Source organism: Gopherus flavomarginatus, chromosome 25, assembly GCF_025201925.1.
Source record: "Gopherus flavomarginatus isolate rGopFla2 chromosome 25, rGopFla2.mat.asm, whole genome shotgun sequence".
Lineage (NCBI taxonomy): Eukaryota > Metazoa > Chordata > Testudines > Testudinidae > Gopherus > Gopherus flavomarginatus.
In genome coordinates, this window is record NC_066641.1 from 4,277,142 (window position 1) to 4,299,528 (window position 22,387).

The 22,387-nt window shown below is 49.6% G+C and overlaps 1 protein-coding gene across 3 annotated transcripts in view; it reads right to left on the bottom strand.

The window, feature by feature from the left end:
* The window catches only part of ASIC2 (acid sensing ion channel subunit 2), a 1,140,308-nt gene that overhangs the window by 91,015 nt on the left and 1,026,906 nt on the right, over positions 1-22,387 (bottom strand). The window lies entirely within an intron of this gene.

A 22,387-nucleotide genomic window follows, 5' to 3' on the forward strand; every position in this document is an offset into this window, starting at 1 on the left:
TGCCTACCTCTAGGCAGCCGTGTGTCTGGCTTAAGCGCCGTTGTCACCAGACCTTGAGTGCCATTTTCCTGCTCGTCTCCGAGTATTTACAATTCTCGTTACTGCCGTTCTTGGTATCCGATGTTCTCTGCCCCATGCAAACATTGCACGTGGATGAGTCTCCGAGGCGCATTAAACGGATTGCGCCATCTTCCAACCTGTTGCTTTAATTGAAACCTCTTAAATTGTTATTGCCGACTTGGCAGAAATGGCCGGTTTAGTGCGCACTTCATCTTCTCTAACGTGCTGCGTTTGTGGCATAATAAGGAGCAATAGAGCTGGGTAAGTAACATTATCTGAGCCCATCAATTTGTGTGGAGGGGCTGAAGCAATGCCATGGGTGGTTGGGGGGACACCTGCTGTCACATTCAGACCGAAAATCTCATACACAAGTGAGTCCAAGAACATGCAAGTGCAGCCCTGGCCTGGCCTTCTAGAGGGCGAGGGAAGGGAGGAGTTTAGTTGGAGATTGGTCCTGCTTTGAGCAGGGGGTGGGATTAGATGACCTCCTGAGGTCCCTTCCAACCCTGATATTCCATGATTCTATGAAAATGCTTTTTATTGTGATTAATGGAACCCCTTGCGGTGGGGGATGATTCCGTTTCAAATCCTCAGTGCCCAGCCTCTGCCGAAGAGTCGGCGAATGCCGCAAAGTTCAAGGAGGTGTGTGTCTGGTGAGGCAAAGGCAGCCTCAGATCAGCTGGTGCCTGCTAACGTGTGCATCTGCCCACATCTGCACCCTGCCCGGGAGCTGGTACTGCTCACAGCTGGGTGCACGTGCCCTCTCACTTGGAGCTGTGACATGCAGGGGAGGGGGAGCAGAAGCGTATTCCCAACCCAGCATCGGTGCTGCATGTCAGAGTGCCCAGGTTCATCCCTGGGGTGTGCGGGGGACACAGCCTTTCCCAGCGGGCACCGGACATGGGTAAGAGCTATTGCCCACCAGTGTGTGTGTGTGTATGAACCCTCCGGGCCCAGAGCTGCAGAGCCCAGCCTCTCACACCAGCGTGCTCAGAATCAGGAGGGGGTGCCCTCAGCCCTGGAGCACCCAATTCTCAGTGAAGGGCACATGCCCTCAGATGTGCAGCTGCCATGCCCATCACCGGGGGAGGTGAGGGAACGCATATGCACAGTCCCCAAGCCGCCTCCTATCGGGGTGCTCCTAAGCCCCCACAGTGGGGAAGTGATGCCGACTGTAAAGGGGGAGCACATATTGCCAGCCCCCGTTGCTCACCGCTGGGGTCTCCTGTTCACAGCCCTGCAGCACCTCTGCTTTCCGACGATCACTCGCGGGCAGACACACCCGGGAACTTCTTGCTCTGATCTCTAGTCTAATACAGACGGGGCCTGGTCCCCTTGTCCCATGGCACGCTGCAGCTCCTGGCCAGCGCCTCTCTAGCCCCCTTGTCTCACGGCACGCGGCAGCTCCTGGCCAGCGCTTCTCTAGCCCCCTTGTCCCACGGCACGTGGCAGCTCCTGGCCAGCGCCTCTCTAGCCCCCTTGTCCCACAGCACGTGGCAGCTCCTAGCCAGCGCCTCTCTAGCCCCCTTGTCCCATGGCACGTGGCAGTTCCTGGCTAGCGCCTCTCTAGTCCACCAGAAGAAGAAAAAACATCCCTGCACCAGGCATGAGTATAGGGGGGTGCTTCATTCCTCAGCTGGGCTCAGAGCAAATGCAGCTGCTCAATGGAAGGCAAAGTTCTGGGCAGCTGTCCTGCCTTGCAGCCCTCCCCACCCCCGCAGCTGTCTCTGCCCTGGGCACTGTTAGTGCAAATAGCCGCTTTGAAGGCTTATGCTCCGATCATTCATCAGAAAAGGGACAGACGCTATTCATTAGACTCGGTAATTGCCATAGCAACTTCTCTTTGCCATGACACGGAGCCCCCTCTGCGTGCAGCATCGTGTTTGAGTGAAGCTCGGCTCAGCTCTGCTGCAATAAAGCCGGACGCTTCCCAGCTTTCCGTTAGTCATCGTTAGCTCGCACCCGTCCCGCGGAACGCCAGCCCTGGGCGCTGAGGCTGCACCCGGTGGCCGGACGGGAAGCGTTCGACGGGGCAGCTGAGGGTTTCGCTGAGGGTTGCCACATGGTTTCTGCACCAAAGCCAGCTCTGTGTTTAGAGATCAGGATAGATATAGAAAAGGCAGCTGGAAGCAGACCCTAGATCTCTGCAGAGAGTCAGCCTGAACCTGGATACCCCGGGCCTGGCTTGGGATCCAGCACATGCCACCTCAGCACTCAGACAGCTCCTGCCCTGAGGGCGCAATTACTGGAGTAGCTATTTCTGCTCTAGCTCCTGCTGGAGCAGGTCAGGAAACTGGCAATATTAGGCTCTAATGCTGTACCCCAGTCCAGCCACCTGGAGAAAACAGCTGGGTCACAACAACTTTGGCTGTAAATGTCAATGTCCCATTCACCTCCGTGTCCCATTGCTGTGGGAACGTGGCACCAGCCGCTAGTTGGCACCCAGTGGGTTCCAGATGGCCACTGGGTGTGGATGTGTGTGGGGGGAAAAGCGGTATGCAGCCATAGGGAAAGGTACTATGGGGGTTCCAGGCTGTAGTGGGGGGAATGAAATGGATTTGGTTCCCTGGCTCTTAGTGGAGTGGTAGATGGGCAGAGAGTGTTTCTATGGTGATGATGGACAAGAGGTCCCATGAATGGCTGGGTGAATGGTATGCAGAGGATGTGTGATCACTCCTGGCAATACAGAGGAGGCCCAGTGTGTGTAGCAGGCAAGGATGGGCAGTTATATATGGTTATCAGCAAACCTTCACTATGAATTTTTTACTTGCGACCTCATTTTTGACTAACTACATTTAATGAAGTTCTTAACCAAGTGGGGCTGTCTTAGCACTCGGCACTCTCTCTCACTGTGGATCTAGCTTTTTCTATCAGCACTGATCTCCGCAGGGTTGGGTTTTTCCAGGCCCTGGATCATGGTCGTCAGCACTCTCTGAACCCCCTCTAGCTCTGCAATATCCTTTTCGAGATGGGGTGACCAGTGCTGCACTCAGGCAGAAAGACGCTCATTTAGGCCAGTTCTTTACTACAGAAGGTTTGCTGGTATAGCAATACTAACCCCAGCAGAAACGAGACCAAAATATCATAACTCACAGGAGACCAGACTATTACGTGTCACAGGCAGGGAACAACGGGTGCACCAGTGCCCAAGGCCCCTGCAATGGACAGCCATTGATGGAAGAAGATATGCCCTGATAACCCTGGAAAGTGACCCGTACCCACACACTGCAGAGGAAGATGAAACCCCCCATTGAAGCCCTGCCAATCTGCTCTGGGGGGAAATTCCTTCCTGACCCCACATGAGGTGATCAGTTAGACCCTGAGCATGTGAGCAAGAACCAGCCAGCCAGCCTGAGTATAGCTTAGACTGGTCCAAGGTGTGAAATATGCTACACCAGCAAAAGCATTTGCATGCTGGCATAACTGTGTCTACACTAGGGCTTTGCCCAGTACAGAAATATCGCAAAGAACTCCCACCCCTAGTCGACATTACTGTCCTGGGAAACATTTCCAGAGTGTGGCAGGCCTCAGGCCACGTCTACACTACAGCCTGAGCCCTGGTCTCCACCACAGAATTAATTTGGTACAACTATGTCGCTCAGGAGTGTGACAAATCTACCCCCCAGAGCGGCGCAGTTCTAGTGAGCCAACCCCCCATCCCATTGATACGGATACAGTCTCTTGGGAAGCTGGATTAACACCAATGGGAGAAGCTTCCCCATCGGTGTAGGAGTATCTCCACTGAGGCACTGATGCAGCGCTCTGAATGCAGACCTGCCCTGAGTGAAGGTTGGTGGAGGCTTTCCGTGCAAACCTGGCGAGCGCTTTAACAATGGAGTTGCTCCCACAGCCTCTGCTCAAACGAGACGTTAATGAGTCACAGCACCCCCGAATGGGTGAGTAAAGCGGGGAGGCAAAGGCAATCTGAGAAGCAGCCGCATGAGAAAACTGCTGGTGAGGAAGGCTCCTGCCCCCTGCGAGTTTAAACCATTCCAAGAGCCCCCGTTCTAAAACGGGCAGCGAGGAGCTAGACTTTACAATGTAGTCTGACGGCAGTCAGAGGGCTCACACAGGAAAGACTTGATGGCTTCGTTTTCAGAGGCACCTCCGGCTCCTATTGATTTCAGCCGGCGCTCAGCACATCTGGAAGCCAGGCTGTGGCTAATTTCTCTCATTTCCAGGAAAGGAGGCCGGCTTTGAACAGAGACTCCAGGGGCAGCAGGAAGAAGAAAGGGAAGATTTATTTGGGGCTAATCAAAGCTGTCGTAGGAGATGTAATAGCCGCCCACTGCAAAAGGGCAGGACTGGAGTAGATGTAAGAGGAACACCTCCAAAGGGTGGGAATGAGTCGATAATGGAGCTGTCAGCTGGAGAGGTGGCCGAGTCACTGTCAGTGGGCTCACCTGGAGAGATTAACGAGCACTGCAGGAGGAGCCGAACCAGAGGGGCAGAGGGGCTGTCACCAGCCTGCGCTGCCACTGACGAACACGGCAGCTATTTTTAAAGTGGCGTTTAACAAGCTCATTTGCCATCCTGCCCCCGGAGAGTTTATTAAAGGTAGGTCTGCACACCAGCAGCCAGGCTCCGGGATGGGTCAACCAACTCGGGGGCCTGAGGCTCGCGTCGCAAGGCTACAAATAGCTGTGTGGACATTCAGGCTCGGGCTGGAGCCCACGTTCCGGGACCCTTCCTCCTTACCAGGTGCTAGAGCCAAATGGGAACATCTACGCTGCTACTTTTAGCCCCATCGGGCGAGCCTGAGGCAGGGGACTCAGCTCTGAGACTCGCTGCCGTGGGGTTGGGTTTGTTCCCCTGCAGTGTAGACATGGCCTTTGCAGGTCTTTGCAGCCAGACGGCCACAGTTTTACCTCCACCTTGCCCAGAAGTGCGGAACCAAAAAGCAACAGATGCCGCTGGAAGCCCCACTGAGCTGTTTTACAGTCATTATCCAGCCATCGCCAGGAGGAGCGAACTCTGTATGAAACCTCAGCAGAGCAGAGATGCTTCACATACAGGCCTCGGAGCCGTAGGATGTATTCCAGTCTCAACACTGTGCCTTAGCATTGATTCTTCTGCCTCCGTAACAGGACGGGCCCTGCGGGCTCTGCAGAACCATGATGCCTAAACACAGCACACCCTGTGCGCCACTTGAAGGCTCACCCGCTCCTTAAAGGGATACTACCCAATTCCCATATGTCACACTCAGTTCTCCCCAGCTGTGAAATGGCACATGCTCCCCCAGCCTCCCAGAGGGTCGGTGGCAGCGCTATGCAGTCGTAAGAGCTGAGCATCAGGATAAAAGAGTCATGCCCAGAACTACCACCAACTGGGAAAAGACAGGACTCATTCGGGGACACGTATCTGTCTGACGATGCTTTGATCATTTGATTTAACAGAGAGAGGGGAGGAGGGCTGCTGCGGGGCAGCTGGACTCTTAGTGGGCCTGCTAAATGGAAAGGCTTGTATCCTGCTCTTTGAATTGATTGATTGAGCTAAGGCAGCCAAGTCCCATGGGGATAGGTGCAGGTTTCCATAGCCTTATAAGGATACATTAAAAAGTGACTGACATTCTCCATACATGGAAGACATTTTGGAAACAATTACCCTACTATGTATTCTCTGGATCACAGTTGTGTGTAGAGGCTCTAATGGAGATCAATGCCCCCTTCTACTAAGTACATACAGAGAAAGCCCCTGCCCCAAAGGGCTTGCTGTCTGAATAGACAAGACAGACAGAGGAAATGCCATTAACCCCATTTTACAGGTACAGAGAGAAGTGACTCAGCCAAGCTTATGGAGGGAGACAGTAGCAGAGCCCAGCACTGAACCCAGATCTTCTGAGCCTTGACCAACCCCTGAGCCATAGGACCAACCCCCCACCCCTACACCCAAAGCACTGGTTTTAAAGATATATAAACACCCATCCTAATGATGCAGGGGGAGGGTAACTCAAGACAGCAGCTACTCCAATCAGTTTTATTATCTCTAATTGTTTGGTGCTAAGTGTGCAAAAGTTCTCATAGCGCACACTCCATGTCCTTCCTGTGCCAAGGGAAGCTAGATGACCGTCACATTGTCTGCCAACTTCATTTAATTTGTTCTTAATAGCGGTATAAACCAATGGAGCTTCGCAGAGATTGAGCCCTCCTGGGACATGTTTTAGGTGTGACTCTGGTTGCTCAGAAGAGACGCCTGTCTCAGCTGCCCCACTTCCCCTATTCGAGGAGAATTTCTATAGTTTTGAAGAGGAGACGTGGGCTGGCTGAGGGGATGAGCTCAGGGAGGGGGCGGGTTGTATATTGGAAAGGCAGGTAATGTGCAAAAACCTGACCTGAGGATGGCGTGAGAAGAGGAGAGAATGGTGCTGGCAGGGGAATGAACACGCTGCTGCTCGGCTTCTCGGGCCCGACTCTGCACCTGGTGATTGAAAGTTACTCTGCAGAGATGACATTAAGAGGACCCGTGGGGGGATGAGCTTCATCGCCTGCAGCTTAATTCCACGTGGATTGTAGGCCACCACTTTCCTAGCTGGATAATATTGACTTCTCATGCCAGAGGTGGACTGAGGTATCAGCCCAAGGTGAAGAATCTTTTCAGAGGCCCTGTGCACGTCCTGTTGCTCCCAGGAGCCGTATAATGAGTCCAGTCTGCCTGTGCTTTTCACGCCACTGCTGAGCAGGGAGGGCCTCTGCTCTCTGCAGCTGGCCAGTTTGAAATGCTGTAATCGTCACGGAAACAGAAGTCTGCACACTCCCTGCGGGAGAAAGGAATCCCACCTCCCCATGATGTATCGTCATTTCGGGTCCCGGAGAGGGACTTTGCCGACAGCACACGCTCAGTCCCCACTCCCCAAAACCCACCCACGGCCAAAGGGAGAGCCTCCTCTTGACAGGGGAATGGCTTCTTGCCGTGGAGAGTCAGAGCGGTAAAGGTGAGCAGGGACCTCCAGCCAGCAGCCTCAACCAGCCCCGGTGCACTAAACCCAACACCTGAAACGAGTCCAAAGCATCACAGCCCTCAGGAAACTGGGCTATTATGTGCCACTGGCAGAGAATAGGAGGGGCCGAGGTGCACCAGAGACCCCTGAAGTGACAGGGAAATAATTAGGTGAGATAGACCCAGATGACCCCCAAGGTACAGCCAATCTAACCTGGGGGAAAATTCCCTACCCCACTAAGACCCTGAGCAAGAAGCAGCCAGCCAAGCACCCTAGAGGGCTCTGGCCTACCTCAGAGCCTTGGCCCTCCCCGTCCAATGTCCCATCTCCCGCTGTGGCCATCTCTGATGCTTCAGAGGAAGGAGATTAAGAAAACAAATAAACAACCCTCCCACTGGGGGAAATATCCCCTCCTAACCTCTGCATCTGGTCGGCTGAGACCCTGAAGCATGAGCTTTCAGGAACACAAGACAGAGGCTGGAAGTGAGCCTCAGGATAAAACGGAGACCTTAGGAGTGGTTATTAATGGATCTTTGCGCTGGCTGCAGAACCACTGTCCACACTGAGCAGGGGAGCAAGGCAGGGCCCTGTGATGTCCGGGTGTCTGAGGGGGAAGTTAAGGAGGGCAAACAGGCAAAGCATTCATTCTGTGGTTTAACATGGCTGTCCCCACAATGGGTCTGCCAAGATCCCAGATGGCCGGAGACCTGCCTCTAGGAAACGCTGCTTTGCCTGAGATACTGCAGGCCATTCTCCAACGTCTGGTGAGAAGCAGAAGCTACCTGCCCGGGAGCACCCAGGCAACGGCATGGGCCACAAGATGATCCTTTCCCTGACTGGCTGCAAAGCAACTTGTTGCAAGGCGGTTAAACAAAACCCGATGACTATGAGGACGTGTTACAGTTGTCTGCGTCCAGCTCACAGGGGACTCAAATGCTGCATCTTGTCCAGGGTGAAACGTGCCAATCTCCCTATGCAGACACTTCCTCAGCCTAATGCTTCTCACCATCCAGAAGCTTTCCCCGTTTTTCAGCCTTATTTTTGTCCTATGACACCTAGTTACCTTACCAACAGCGCTGGTGATTTATCAGCTCATCGCTGGATAAGCTTTCGGTCAAACATGCTAGGACTGAATCGGATTCCATTACATAAAACCTCCTGACAGCTCGAGTGACCAATCCTCTGAATTACAGCTGCCAGGAACTGCTAGCTCACCATCTCTCTGCTTACACAGAAACACAGTTTCTCTTCAGATCCCTGCTGCACATGGTAATCAGTTCCCCTATATGGGGCAGACTTTGCCTGTCACTGTGTAAACTACAGGATAAGACTTCTCAGACTGATGCAAAAGATGGGACGATCCCACCAGCTACAGGGAATCTCGAAGGGTTGATCTCCAGTGGTAGCTCTTATCATTTCCCTGGTAACACAGCAGAAAAACACCTACCCAGCTCAGCAAAGGTGGTTAATCTGTGATTTGGGGTTTGTTTTCTTGAGTACATCTGGAGTGATGTTCATTTTCTTTCCAAGGCACAATAATCTTTTGCAGGGAGTAGCTGCCACTTTCCACAAAGCTCTAGATTTTATCATCCTTCCTAAACATTTTGGTTCACTTTCTCTGTCGTCGTGGGACTCTTCCGGCTACAGATACACGTCATAGCCAAGCACCACGGCAGCATTCAAGAAGTAACTAGCCAGGAGACTAGAACCCTGAGGAATTGCACTCAATGGGGGAGTACGAAAAGCCAGTTCCTTTACAAATTGAGATGCTCATATTAAGGCTCTGTGTAGTGTCTTCGGCACTGGTCAGTTCTTGATTCAGAAAACAGCCATGCCCATCCAGCACACACCACAAAGTACTTAACTGGCTGTGCCGTGTTGCACACAGAACGGAGGAGACATCCAGAAGATGGCAGCTCCAAATACATATCCACTTCCTACCGGCCTCTCCCTGGGACCAGGGGATTTCCTGCCAAGGTTCCCTCTGGGAGCCAGTTCTCTTTCTAACTGAGTGCCACCTCTCTGACTTTCAGGCACCCACCTGGCTGGCCTATGCCAAGCTGCCCCCTGCACGCTCCCAACTAGAGAGGCAGAGATCTAGCAATCCCCTCTGCCATGAGTTCAAGTAATCCCAGGGGCCTGCTGGCCAAAGCCTCAAGGGAAAGCTCTGGGGTGTGCGTGAGTGACCATTTGCAACCAGGATTCAAACCGGTTGGGGATTGGTCCTGCTTTGAGCAGGGGGTTGGACTAGATGAACTCTTGAGGTCCCTGCCAACCCTAATCTTCTATGTTTCTATGAAACCAACTCTTCCCAGCATTGTACCTGGCTCCACTCAACTCTGCTTCAATGTAACACGAGTTGCCTCCAACAAATGTCCTGGCTATTCCTAGGGTGCACATCAGGCCATTCAGAAATCCCAGCAAAAGCTCAGGCCTTCCAAACTAAATGAAAAACATCATCCGCTATTAGCAGTACGGGGCCTACGCCACACAGTTCTAATTCAGTCACACTAGCCAATTCAGTCCAGGCTCACCTTTCTCCTTTCACGCTCTAAGGGGAATCGCTTTCTCAAGTGTTCTGTGTAGTCCTGTTTATTTTAATAAAACAGGACACTCCGGAAGGGGGAACTAAAGCAAAGGAGAAAAGTTTGCAGCTGGGTCTCTGAAGAACCTTTACGAGCAAGGGAAGGCAGGGAAAGCAGCAGAATAGGAACAAGTGAACGATAGTGACAGCAGCTCCCCGCCCATGGTGAGGTATTTGCCTTGAACGTATCAAAGCAGCAGCTCACAACCTTTTTCATAGCAGGCTCCCCTTTGGTCCCCTCCCTCCCACCCAGCTCAGGTCTAGCTGAGACCCCTCTCCTCTTTAGTAACCTAGAAGAGGCGGGTTGATCGCCACTGTGATGTTGCACTCAGTATGATTTTATGAAAATATGCTAATGGAACTGGAATTCGCTTCATGCAAAAGGTCTCTTGTAGGACATCATTACAAAGCGTATAATCTACTGAGTGTGATCATCCTATTGTATAAATGTATCACTCTTGTATCTGAAACTAGGAATATGAAATATAACTCATGAGGGCCTACTGTAATTATGCAAAGTGTGGGCCGTTAATGGCGGTTTGGAATCTTGATGGCGCCCACCAACCAGGACAATTGACTGTGGATGGCTCTGTTGGCAGGCAGGCCGTCCTGTGAGTCAGGCTGGGAGGAATGAAGGCTTGGGGTCTTACAGTGACATGTGATCATGTCACCTGAACTGGAATCCATCTTTAACCTGGTGATTTTCCAGTGAGGAGGGGTGGGAACCCAGAGGGACAAAGGATTCCCACCTTATGCAAAAAATATATAAGTGAGTGGAACAGAACAAAGGGGGTGGCCATCATGAGGAATCCCCTAGCTACCACTTGAGCTGGAACAAGGACTGTACCAGGACTGGACTGTGCCCAGACTAGGAACGCGTCCAGTCTGAGAAAAAGACTTATTGAAACATCTCTCAGGGTGAGATTTTATCTGTACTCAGTTGTATTACTGTATTAGTTTTAGATTTATGTGTTTTATTTTATTTTATTTGGTAATTCACTTTGTTCTGTCTGTTACTACTTGGAACCACTTAAATCCTACTTTCTGTATTTAATAAAATCACTTTTTACTTATTAATTAACTCAGAGTATGTATTAATACCTGGGGGAGGCGGGCAAACAGCTGTGCATATCTCTCTATCAGTGTTATAGAAGGTGAACAATTCATGAGTTTACCCTGTGGAAGCTTTATACAGAGTAAAATGGATTTATTTGGGTTTAGACCCGACTGGGAGTTGGGCATCCGAGTGTTAAAGACAAGAACATTTCTGTTAGCTGCTTTCAGGTAAACCTGCAGCTTTGGGGCAAATAATTCAGACCCTGGGTCTGTGTTGGAGCAGACGGGCGTGTTTGGCTTAGCAAGAAAGGGTGCTGGGGTCCCGAGTTTGGCAGGGAAAGCAGGGGCAGAGGTAGTTTGGGCACAAGAGGTGGCAGCTCCCAAGAGGGGTTCTGTGATTTAACCCGTCACAGCCACCCCCTTACACCTTGTCTTGATCCCCTCGAGTTATGGCCCTTCTGCTCGAGAACCTGTGCTCTGGAGCCCAACTCTCTGTGTGTGCAGGAACGAGAACATTCTTTGTTTTCCGGTAGGCATTAGGCCACAGATGCATTTCCTAATGTGCATGAAGCAGCCATGTTAACAAGAGACAAATATTTCCAATTACCACTTGCTCCTGTAACACGTGTCGCATTTGAGAAGGAGGTTTTGCCAAACTGCTTTGCTGTCAGGCGGGTGCAGAGTATAATACAATACCAACGCTGCGTTTCATTGCCTGTTTTAGAACTAATACATGAGTTTGCTACAGAGTGCCATGTAAAAGGCTGCAAAGGTATTTATTAATCACTGCTCTAGCAAGTCATTTTTTGCACTTAAGCTATTAGTGGATTTTACGGCACTAATGTGATCGTGCTAAGGGGGCCGGTGGCTTTGCTGGGGCCGAAAATGTTCACTAAACAAAAACCCTCCTTTCATCTGCTGCCAAAACAGCAAGAGGCTTTCTTTACAAGCAAGCAAACAATCACAGAGGAGTAAAATATTGGGCCAGCAAATGATCAATGGTGTGCTAGATCTCAAATAAAGGTGGAGTAATGGCTGGAACATTGGACTGGGAATCAGGAGACCCTTGCTCTGGTCCTGATTTTTTTTGTTACCTTGGGTAAATCAGCTTCTCTCTCTGTGCCTCAGTTTCCCCAATCTATAAAATGGACATAATGATGCTGCTCCCCGGCACCATGTCATGTTGAGAGCTGTAATGGTCACCTCGAAAATGGGTTGCTCTGTTCCCTATCCTGATTTTTGGGCATCCCATGTTAGGGAAGATTCAGACAACTCAAAGAGTCCAGAGGAGAGCAACAAATCGGATCAGAAGTTTAGAAGAGGAAAGGTTGAAATAACTGGCCATCTTTAAGCTAGAGAAGAGACAACCGAGGGAGGACTTGGATAACAGCCTTCCAATATGTTAAGGGCTGTTCTAAATAGGCTGGTGATCAATTGTTCTTCGTGTGCCATGAGGCTAGGACAGGACGGGCTTAACCTGCAGCAAGGGAGATTTAGGTTAGTTATCAGGAAAAACCTCTTAACTAAAGGATACATACGCACTGTGACTGGATACCCAGGGAGGCTGTGGAATCCCCGTCATTGGAGGTTTTTAAGAACAGGCTGGACAAACACCTGTCAGAGATAGTCTAGGTCAGGGGTTGGCAACCTTTCAGAAGTGCTGTGCCGAGTCTTCATTTATTCACTCTAATTTAAGAGATCATGTGCCAGTCATACATTTTAACATTTTTAGAAGGTCTCTTTCAAAAAGTCTATAATATATAATTAAACTATTGTTGTATGTAAAGTAAATAAGGGTTTAAAAATGTTTAAGAAGCTTCATTTACAATTAAATTAAAATGCAGAGCCCCCCGGACCGGTGCTCAGGTCCAGGGCACTGTGAGTGCCACTGAAAATCAGCTCACATGCCGCCTTCGGCACACGGGCCATAGGTTGCCTACCCCTGGTCTTGGTTTACTAGGTTCTGCTTCAGTGCAGGGGGCTGGACTGGTTGACCTCGTGAGGTCCCTTCCAGCCTCACATTTCTATGATGTTTCCCAACATCTCAGGCCTGCTTGTGGGGCTCACACTTATTCGAGTTTGGTAAGTGATTTGTGAGACACAGCTCATTAGAGATAAATGACTGCAGGGCCATCCAGAAGAGCAGATTGCTACTTTTAACGAAGTGAGGTGTGCGCCTCGGTACGACCCCGCTGCTCCCAGACTCTCAGCTGGCATTTCAGAGACTCTGCTAAAGTTGACCAAAACATGCGCTAATCTCCTTTTCAACACTAATGAGTTAGCTGCACAAATGCAAATGCTAGACTGGAGCTACCATTGATCCAAGGCACAATAATCACTGCCAAAGATTCTGCAGCTAATCAGTTTGGCTTCTATTCCTCCAGCAATTTCTTTATCATGCACTCTTTGCTATCGAAGGTACACATCAGATGCAACAGCTTCCATGGGGGAGGGGGCAGGCAGCAGAAAGAGGTGTGGGGGGGCGGGAAGGGACTGTTCATTTATTGCAGATGCAGAGGCTTGTGTTAAAGTGACACTGTCAGGAATTGAAAACCGCCCTCATCTGTACTAACACCAGCTCTTTGGATTAGTAAAACTGGAATAATAAAAAAACCCAAAATCTCATTCACCTGATGTCGCTATTTACGCCAGTCCATCGTAGCTCTAAACCCACATTACCAAAGTAAGCACCTCACTCTTGAACATGGTTGCCAGGGTATCACTCTAACCACTGGGCAGTCCTTCTCCTCTTGTTCTGCTGGGTTGCTCTGTGCATTTCACACTCGGGAGGCCAATGAAAACAACTAGTCAGTTTCCTTTCTGCACTGTAGGTCTCTCTGGGGCCGGTATGCACCAGCAGAGCGTTGCAGTGAGCATCTGGTCAATCTGACTGCACCTTTCTGTTGGAAACCCCTTTGGGAAAAGATCGTTGTTAGGCCTTGATTTCTGGCTTTGGAAATGGACAAAGCAAATCCACAGAAAACGAGAGGGAGGCTGGTCCAGTGGTTAGGGTGCTGGCCGGCCATGCCCGGCTAATGAGGGCCAAGAACTAAGACCGACAGCATAAATGGTAAAATCAGATCAAGACGAGGGTTTTTTTTTTAAATCGCTCCAGTTTTACTGGTCCAAAGCGCTGGTATTAATTCAGTTGAGGGCGGTTTTCAATTCCCGACAGTTTCATTTTAGCCCAAGCCTCTGCACACTGTGGGTGTGTACAACCCCCCTACACACACACACCCTGTTTCTACTGCCTGTTCCCCTTCCCCATGGAAGTTGTAGCATCTGCCGTGTCCACTCTGTAGCAAAAAGAAATTGCTGGAGGAATGGATGCCTAAGGCATGGTCTACACTAAGGAAATTAGGTCCGTGTAATTACATCCTCCAAGGGTGTGAAAAATCCATGTCCCTGAGCGACGCAGTTAAATCGACTTAACCCCCAGTGTAGACAGAACTAGGTCAGTGGGACAATTCCCTGCCAACCTAGCTCCCATCTTTTGGGAGCGGGGAGGGGGGCGGCAGGATCTGCACCACCGCAGCATTGTAAGGGCAGACAAGCCCTAATGAATTAGCAGCAGCCTGATCAGTAGTGAGTATCGCACCTTGAATCAACAGCCCCTGCAGTCCAGTGTACCGCCTTGCTGTGGCGCTCTAACTGCCAATGCGAATATCCACTGCATTCTCAGGCACGGAGCAGTGGGTTCACTCCGTGCTGTATGGAAGGGGAACATTCTTCCACACAGCAAGTCCCAGCCACGGGGTTTATTTTGATACACTGTAGCTGAATCTTGGCAAGGTGGATGAAAGGAGGGGAAGGAAAGCAAATTGGCCCCATTCCTGCTGCCATTGCCCCAGCGTGCAGGAGGGGGCAGCACTGAGGGTCCCCCCCAAAATGGTGCAATCCCAGAGGCTCTGGACATTCAGGTGTATGGTCAATATACGCCTGGGTAGCACTGCCGGCTTGCAGCAGCTTCTCCCTGGAGGGTTGGACAGGCCTCAAGAGTCTGAGCCATAGACATGGGAATGGGGAAGGTTTGGCAGGCAAACCCTGTATTGATTAGAGAGCAGCGGTTCAATCCCTGAAGAGCTGTTGCCTATGCCCCAAAGAGCGTTTGATATGTTCAACTTGAAATGAGTTCTTGGTAGCTGAAGAATAAAAGCAGCTCATTTTCTAGAGCCCGCTGGACTTTCACACAAGATACAGAGAGGCAAAAATCCATTACTTGATCAACCAGAAGGAGCCGCTGCCCTTCCTTGGCTCTGGCCTACCAGAAAACTGGCACTGCAAGAACTTAATGGGTTGCAGTTCACACCTTCAATTACTTCACTGCACGTCCATGCACTGAGTCCAGTTAGCTCACCGTATTTCAGAATACAAACATCCATGCGCAGACTTGTACTGAAATAACAACCGGTGTGCATCAAACCTGCTGTGGTTATTTGGGTTCCAGGGTCCATGTGGTCCTTGGCTTACAGATATGTTTGGTGGTGAATTTCCACTGGTAAGTGGTAAATTGGGTGGTGATTTTCCTTGAGTTAATCTGAGCTGAAACGGAACAGCTGTGGCTCTAACGCCATGGATGACCAAAGAAACCCAACACCACCTGGAACTGGCTCTGAGTTTTTGGGTCCCATTGCACTGGGAGGAGAACACAAGGGCAGGAAGAACCTGAGAAGGGCAACGAGGAAGGCAAAGAATAGAAGTTCCAGGAAAGAGCTTTATGCCACTGGCTGACTTTCGAGCTCCTAACAAGTATCCAGATCCAACAGCAATGTCACATCTCATTGATCAGAACAGGGATAGCGTATCACTGCTGGGACACGAGGGAAGTGATGTGTTATGGGACGTGAAGGAAGTGATGTGTTATGAGCCACCGGCAGCCCACCATTGGCGATAATAAATAATTGAAATATTGTCATGCAGCCTGCAAGGAGACAAGTTGATTTACATAAACTCCTTTCCTCCAATCTCCATTGTCCTTCAACCCTGAGCCCCTATGGGCAGGGACTGTCCCTGCTTGTGTATCTGGAACGTGGCCAGCACATGGTGGGTTTACTGTAAGTGAGCAATTGTGATAGCCACCCTCTTGGGCCAAAGTAGATCTAGCTAGTTTGAGAGCCAGGCTGCCATAGCTGCTGGTTGTACCGACTCATCTCCTCTGGGGGACAGCCACAGAGGGGACCTGTAACACACCCTCACCAGCCAGTTACACAATAACACAAAAACAACAATACTCTGAAGGGATGGCCACTGGGTCACCTTCCCCTTTGAGGACCGGGAGCCAGCCAGCCCTGTTCATTTATCAGGCCCAGCTGAGAAGGTGTCGGGTGTTTTCTAGGAAGGGCTGAGAAAGCTCTGCTCGAAGGAGCTACAACAGGAGACAGGTCCCTGCAGTGGGCCCTGAAGCAGAGGGGAAGGAAAGGGCATATCAGGATGGAGAGGGCATATCTGTCTTTCAGGATGGAGAGAGCACATCTTCCTTTCAGGATGGAGACAAGCCAACAGGGGCTGTAACCCAGGGCCTACCTAGAGGAACTGTTTTGGGTTTGATGTTTTGACTACGTTTTAACGATAAAGCTGTGCCCAGAAAGAGACTTGGGGCATGGCAGTATGGCCTTCCTGGACCGGTCAAGAGAATCAACCTGTGTGAGGGGAAACAGAGGCATCAGCTGGCCTGCAGGGATGAAATCCCCTCTGTGGGCTCTGGCAAATGTAATAAAAACAATACAGTAAATGATCAAACCTTATGAAATCCAAAGAGAAAACAGTCAAGTGAGGGGTCATTATGAGATAATCCATACTGAAAACAACGGTAGTCATCAAATACCCTTGGAATAAAAATAAACCTGGGGATAGAATGTCTGAGGTGGATATCAGGGAGGCAGTGAGCTCAGAGAATTTACGGGCAGTGCTATGAATCACCTGGCCAGGGAATCTTACCTGGCATCTAGTCTAATACCCTGAGGTTGCACTACAGTGTCCATCCGAGACAGAGACATCCAGTCTCGAGTTCAAGAATTCATGTGGAGAATCTATCACATTCTGAGATAAGTTGTGTTAAAAAAATGGTGCCTTGTTCCCGTTTTGAAGTTGTCTAGCTTCAGCTCCCAGCAGCCGGATCTCGTTTGGCCTTTATCTGCTGGACTGGAGAGTGTGTACTATCAGAAATCATCTCCCCTGTTAGGGACTTATCGAAAGTGAGCAACTTGCCTCTGAACCTCAGTAAGTTAAAAAGGTCTAGTTCTTTGGCCATGTTTGAGCATCCACACAGCATTGTAAATATGGTTTACAATTGCTGGATCTGGGTCTCAGAACCTAGCTAGCATGTCCATGCTGCGCTAGGCAGACCCCAGTCACAGTGAGACTTGGCTATGAGCCATCCCACTACAATGATCCTAGGAATCCAGTCCTGAGTGCTTGCTGACCAGAGTCAGATTGATTTGTGTGTGGATGGAAGAAGGGCTTAGGCTGAAACCTAAGTATGAGCCTGGACTTAACGTGCAGTGTAGACAGACCTTAACTCTCACCGTGAGGAACGTTTCCCAGACCTCAAATCATATTCACAGCCATTCTCTAAACCTTCTCCAATTTCTCTACATCCTTTGGAAGTGCGGCCACCAGAACTGGGCACAGTCTTGCCGTCACAGGTACACCAATGCCATATACACAGGCAATATCACCTCCCTACTCCTACTCGATAGTCCTGTGCTTATAATGATCACTCGTTCTAGCCATAGCAATCAATCACCAGATCGCCTGGCAACCCACGCATGGGTTGGTGAATCACAGATACCAGGACCAGGCTGAAAAGGATTTAAAAACATTTTAAAAAGCAGGGCCTGTTTAGTCTCATAAAAACATAAGAACGGCCATACTGGGTCAGACCAAAGGTCCATCCAGCCCAGTATCCCATCTACCAATAGTGACCAATGCCAGGTGCCCCAGAGGGAGTGAACCCAACAAGCACTGATCAAGTGATCTCTCTCCTGCCATCCATCTCCACCCACTGAAAAACAGAAGCTAGAGACACCATTCCTTACCCATCCTGGCTAATAGCCATTAATGGACTTAACCTCCATGAATTTATCTAGTTCTCTTTTAAACCCTGTTATAGTCCCAGCCTTCACAACCTCCTCAGGCAAGGAGTTCCACAGGTTGACTGTGCGCTGTGTGAAGAAGAACTTCCTTGTATTTGTTTTAAACCTGCTGCCCATTAATTTCATTTGGTGGTCCCTAGTTCTTATATTATGGGAACAAGTAAATAACTTTTCCTTATTCACTTTCTCCACATCACTCATGATTTTATATACCTCTATTATATCCCCCCTTAGTCTCCTCTTTTCCAAGCTGAAATGTCCTAGCCTCTTTAATCTCTCCTCATATGGGACCCATTCCAAACCCCTAATGATTTTAGTTGCCTTTCTCTGAACCTTTTCTAATGCCTGTATATCTTTTTTGAGATGAGGAGACCACATCTGTACATAGTATTCGAGATGTGGGCGTACCATGGATTTATATAAGGGCAATAAGATATTCTCCGTCTTATTCTCTACCCCTTTTTAAATTATTCCTAACATCCTGTTTGCTTTTTTGACTGCCCCTGCACACTGCGTGGACGTCTTCAGAGAACTATCCACGATGACTCCAAGATCTTTTTCCTGATTAGTTGTAGCTAAATTAGCCTCCATCATATTGTATGTATAGTTGGGGTTATTTTTCCCAATGTGCATCACTTTACATTTATCCACATTAAATTTCACTTGCCATTTTGTTGCCCAGTCACTTAGTTTTGTGAGATCTTTTTCAAGTTCTTCACAGTCTGCTTTGGTCTTAACTAGTGTGAGCAGTTTAGTATCACCTGCAAACATTGCCACCTCACTGTTTTTTTTCCCTCAAGAAAAGAAGACTGGGCTAGGTGGGAACCTGATAAGTCTTCAAATATATGAAGAGGTGTTACAGAGGTGCTGGAACTTAGTGTGCTAGGGGGGTGGCAGCCCCCCTTGGCTTGAAGTGGTTTCCATCATATGCAGGGTTTACAGTTTGGTTCAATGGCTTTCGGCACCCCAGGGCTGTTATCAAGAGGACGGGGATCAATTGTTCTCTGTCTCCACTGAAGGTAGGACAAGGAGTAATGGGCTTAATCTGCAGCAAGGGAGATTTAGTGGAGATATTAGGAAAAATGTTCTAACTCTCAGGGCAGTGAAACTCTGGAACGGGCTTCCATGGGTATTTGGGAAATCCCCATCCCTGGACGTTTTGAAGAACAGGCTGGACAAGCCCCACTCAGGGATGATCTAGGTTTTTTGGTCCGGCCTGAGCGCAGGGGGCCTGGACATGCTCTCCTGGTGAGGTCCTGTCATAAACAGATAGTTAAGGGTTAATGTCTCTTTTACCTGTAAAGGGTTAACAAGCTCAGTGAACCTGGCTGACACCTGACTAAAGGACCAATTGGGGGACAAGATACTTTCAAATCTTGGTGGAAGGAAGTCTTTGTTTGTGCTTTTTGGGTTGTTCTTTGTCCTCTCTTGGGGCTAAGAGAGGCAGACGTGCAACCAGGTTTCTCCAATCTTTCTAAAACAGTCTCTCATGTTCAAAAATAGTAAGTACTAGATAGAAGGCGGATTAGTCTTTATGGTTGTTTTATCTGCAAATGTGTATTTTGCTGGAAGAATATTTTACCTCTGTTTGCTGTAACTTGTACTTAGGCTGGGGGGGAAGGAGTCCCTCTAGTCTATATAAGCTGAAGCCCTGTAAACATTGTCCATCCTGGTTTTACAGAGATAGAAAAAGTAAAAACTTTCTTTTATTAAAAGCTTTCTTTTTTTAAGAACCTGATTGATATTTTTTTTCTTGTGCAAGACCCAGGGGAATTGGGTCTGGACTCACCAAGGATTGGTGGGGAAAAAAGAGGGGGAGGGAAAGGTTAATTCCTCTCTGTTTTAGGATCCAAGGAGTTTGGATCAGTGTATCTCTCAGGGTAACCCAGGGAGGGGAAAATCTGGGAGGGGGAAGGAGGGGGAATGGTTTATTCCTCTTTGTTTTAAGACCCAAGGGATTTGGGTCTTGGGTTCCCCAGGGAAGGTTTTTGGGGGACAAAAAGTGTACCAAACACTATGTTTTGGTTGGTGGCAGCGTTATCAGATCTAAGCTAGGAATTAAGTTTAGAGGGGTACATGCAGGTCCCCACTTTCTGGATGCTAAAGTTCAAAGTGGGAATAAGACCTTGACAGGTCCCATCCAGCCCGACCTGTCTCTGATGCTATCAAATAAGGCAAAGGCCTAGGCCGTTCTTTCCAAGCCAGGAGGCTACTCTCAGACCCTTCCGCCGCTCTGTATGGGAAGGGGGTGACTTGGGCGTTACCACGCTGAGCACAGCAGCGCCGAACTTCTGTGACCTCCGTTCCTAGGCATGTACAAGCCAGCAAGCTGAGCAGGAAGCCACCTAAACTAGCCAACAGGAAAGGTCGAGAAAGCAGCCGAAGCCCCACCCATCATAAGGATGTAGGGCCCTAACTCTGGGCCAGAGGGAGGCATCTCCCTCCACTTGGGATTCACAGCCAGAAGGTGGGTGTTTACGTCACGTCAGTCGTTCTCCAAGACAAACGGAGGAAGTGCCTCTCTGCTAACGTTTCTCCCAGTGGTTAGTGCGCTCCCCCCAAGCGTGGGAGACCCAGGTTCCCTCCTCGGGCTTGCTGTGAAGAAGAGATTTGAACTTGCCCTAACCCCTAGGTTAGAGGGTCATCTGGGGCAGGCTCTCAATCTTTCCTGTCAAAGCTGTTCTGCAGTGGGACTGGACTTTGGGTCTGCCACCTCCCGGCAGGTGCCCAAATGGCACCTCAAAGTCATTCTACCTCTCTCTGGACCACATTTTTCTATTGTCTCCTTTCAAATTTTAGATCAATTTTTCTTTTAAAGGTAAAAAAACCCCAAAACCTTGAAAAGAAAACATTTTCTTTCGAGTGGAACTAAACGCTATTGTTCTGACTATTTGGGTTTTGTACAGCCCTCCCCAGGGGTAATGAGCCCCTCCGACATGCTACCGTCAGCCTCCAGTTCATCCACTCCAGAAATAATCTGTGTGTTACCCACCCTCTCCCCTCCCACAATCCTGCCAGGTTAGAATTTCACACACACTTGTTTCAAATGACAGGCAATGAATAAAAGCCTCTCCGACTGTCACACATCCAGACCTGAGGGTGGGGGTGCTGTCAGGGATTCGTTATTCCAGTGAGTCATAGGGAGGATCACAGACTGAGTTAACAGCAGCAAATCAGCTTCCCTAGCAAAGCCTAGCTTCTAGCCACAGTTGCACAAATCAGCCTTTGGCCTGTGTTCACCCACGCTTCCAGCTTACTGTGCGAACAGCCGGCAGGGGATATGTGCAAAGATCTCGGGTGCACACAGGGAACTTCCTCTGGGTGATTACTCCCCACTGGTCTCCTCTTTTGCTCTGGAGTGCTACCGGATTTGAGACAGAGTTTTCACCCTCTGGGCTCAGCTGGCCACTTGGAATGGAAGCAGAGTTCTCCAGCCGGCTGGCACGTTCTCTTCCCCAGTCACAAGGGGGAGCTGTGCGTTTGTAAGACCAGCAGGGCAGATTCCACACCCTGTCTTCAGTCTTGCAGAATCCTCCCAGACAGCACAAAACACCAGCTATGGAGAGCAGGCAATGACAGACAAATGAGAATTTCTATATACAGATTTTTAGCCATTGGTCGTTACCATAAGTACTAGTATGGAACTCCAGTGGGCCTGGTTCTTTTCTACACTAATGCCTCATTGCACTGCAAGCTTTAGAGGGGGTATACGGTATATTTATACTCATGTTAATGCCCGTTTACACAGCTAGGTCTGTGTACAGCAGCTTTCCTGTAGACGGCCATCGGACCCGTGTGTCTCATACGGACTTCATTAATATGGACAAGCCAGTTTGGATAAAATAAACTAGTTATTGCTGGAGATGGGGAAAGGCTTTGGCTAATGCTAGTCTTCATTTTCAAACATGTCCCGGTTCTGATCAGGAGGCAGAGATGTCAACATTCTGGAAGGAAATTTGTTTCTATGCAATTTTCAGGTTGGTTCTGCTGACTTCAAAGGTGAGGGCACGTGTCAGACAGAAGGAAACCTATGTCTGCCCAGCGCTAGGGGCAGCCTCTTTGCCCCACTGAAACTTTACATTTTACAGCCAACGTCCAAGCCAAGAAACAAGCCAACATTTATGCACAGGGCTTCACTTCTAATTCTGCAGCCAACTCTTCAGCACTCAAATTTCCCCTTCGTAGCCTGAGATCCCATAATGAGGTAAAATGCCAGCAAGCTTGCATTCAGGGCCACCAAGAGCAGGTTTGGGCCCCGGTGAAAAATTTTTTTCGGGTCCCCCAGCAAGGGCGGACTAAACCAGGGAAGCACTTTCGGACCACCAGGCACCGGTTATTTATACCAGCTTCCCCCCACCTCGTCGGCCCTGTTCGCATTCAAGGGATAGAGTTTAATTATGCAACTCTATAGTTTCCAAGTTGCAGGTTGCAAGCGAGCACTCTATCCACCATGCTGGTTTTGTCCCAAAGATACAGGACGTCTCCGCTTTCAAACAGAAATGGCAACATCTACTCAGAGCCCAGACTGGACACTTGCAGGATTGGCAGAGGTTTTTCTGATCAGCACCTTTCTCTTCTTCCCCACCCCCAATGAAAACAAATACCTCCCACAAATCCCCCCTCCCCATCTGTGCTTTCTCTATGGATTTCTTTGTC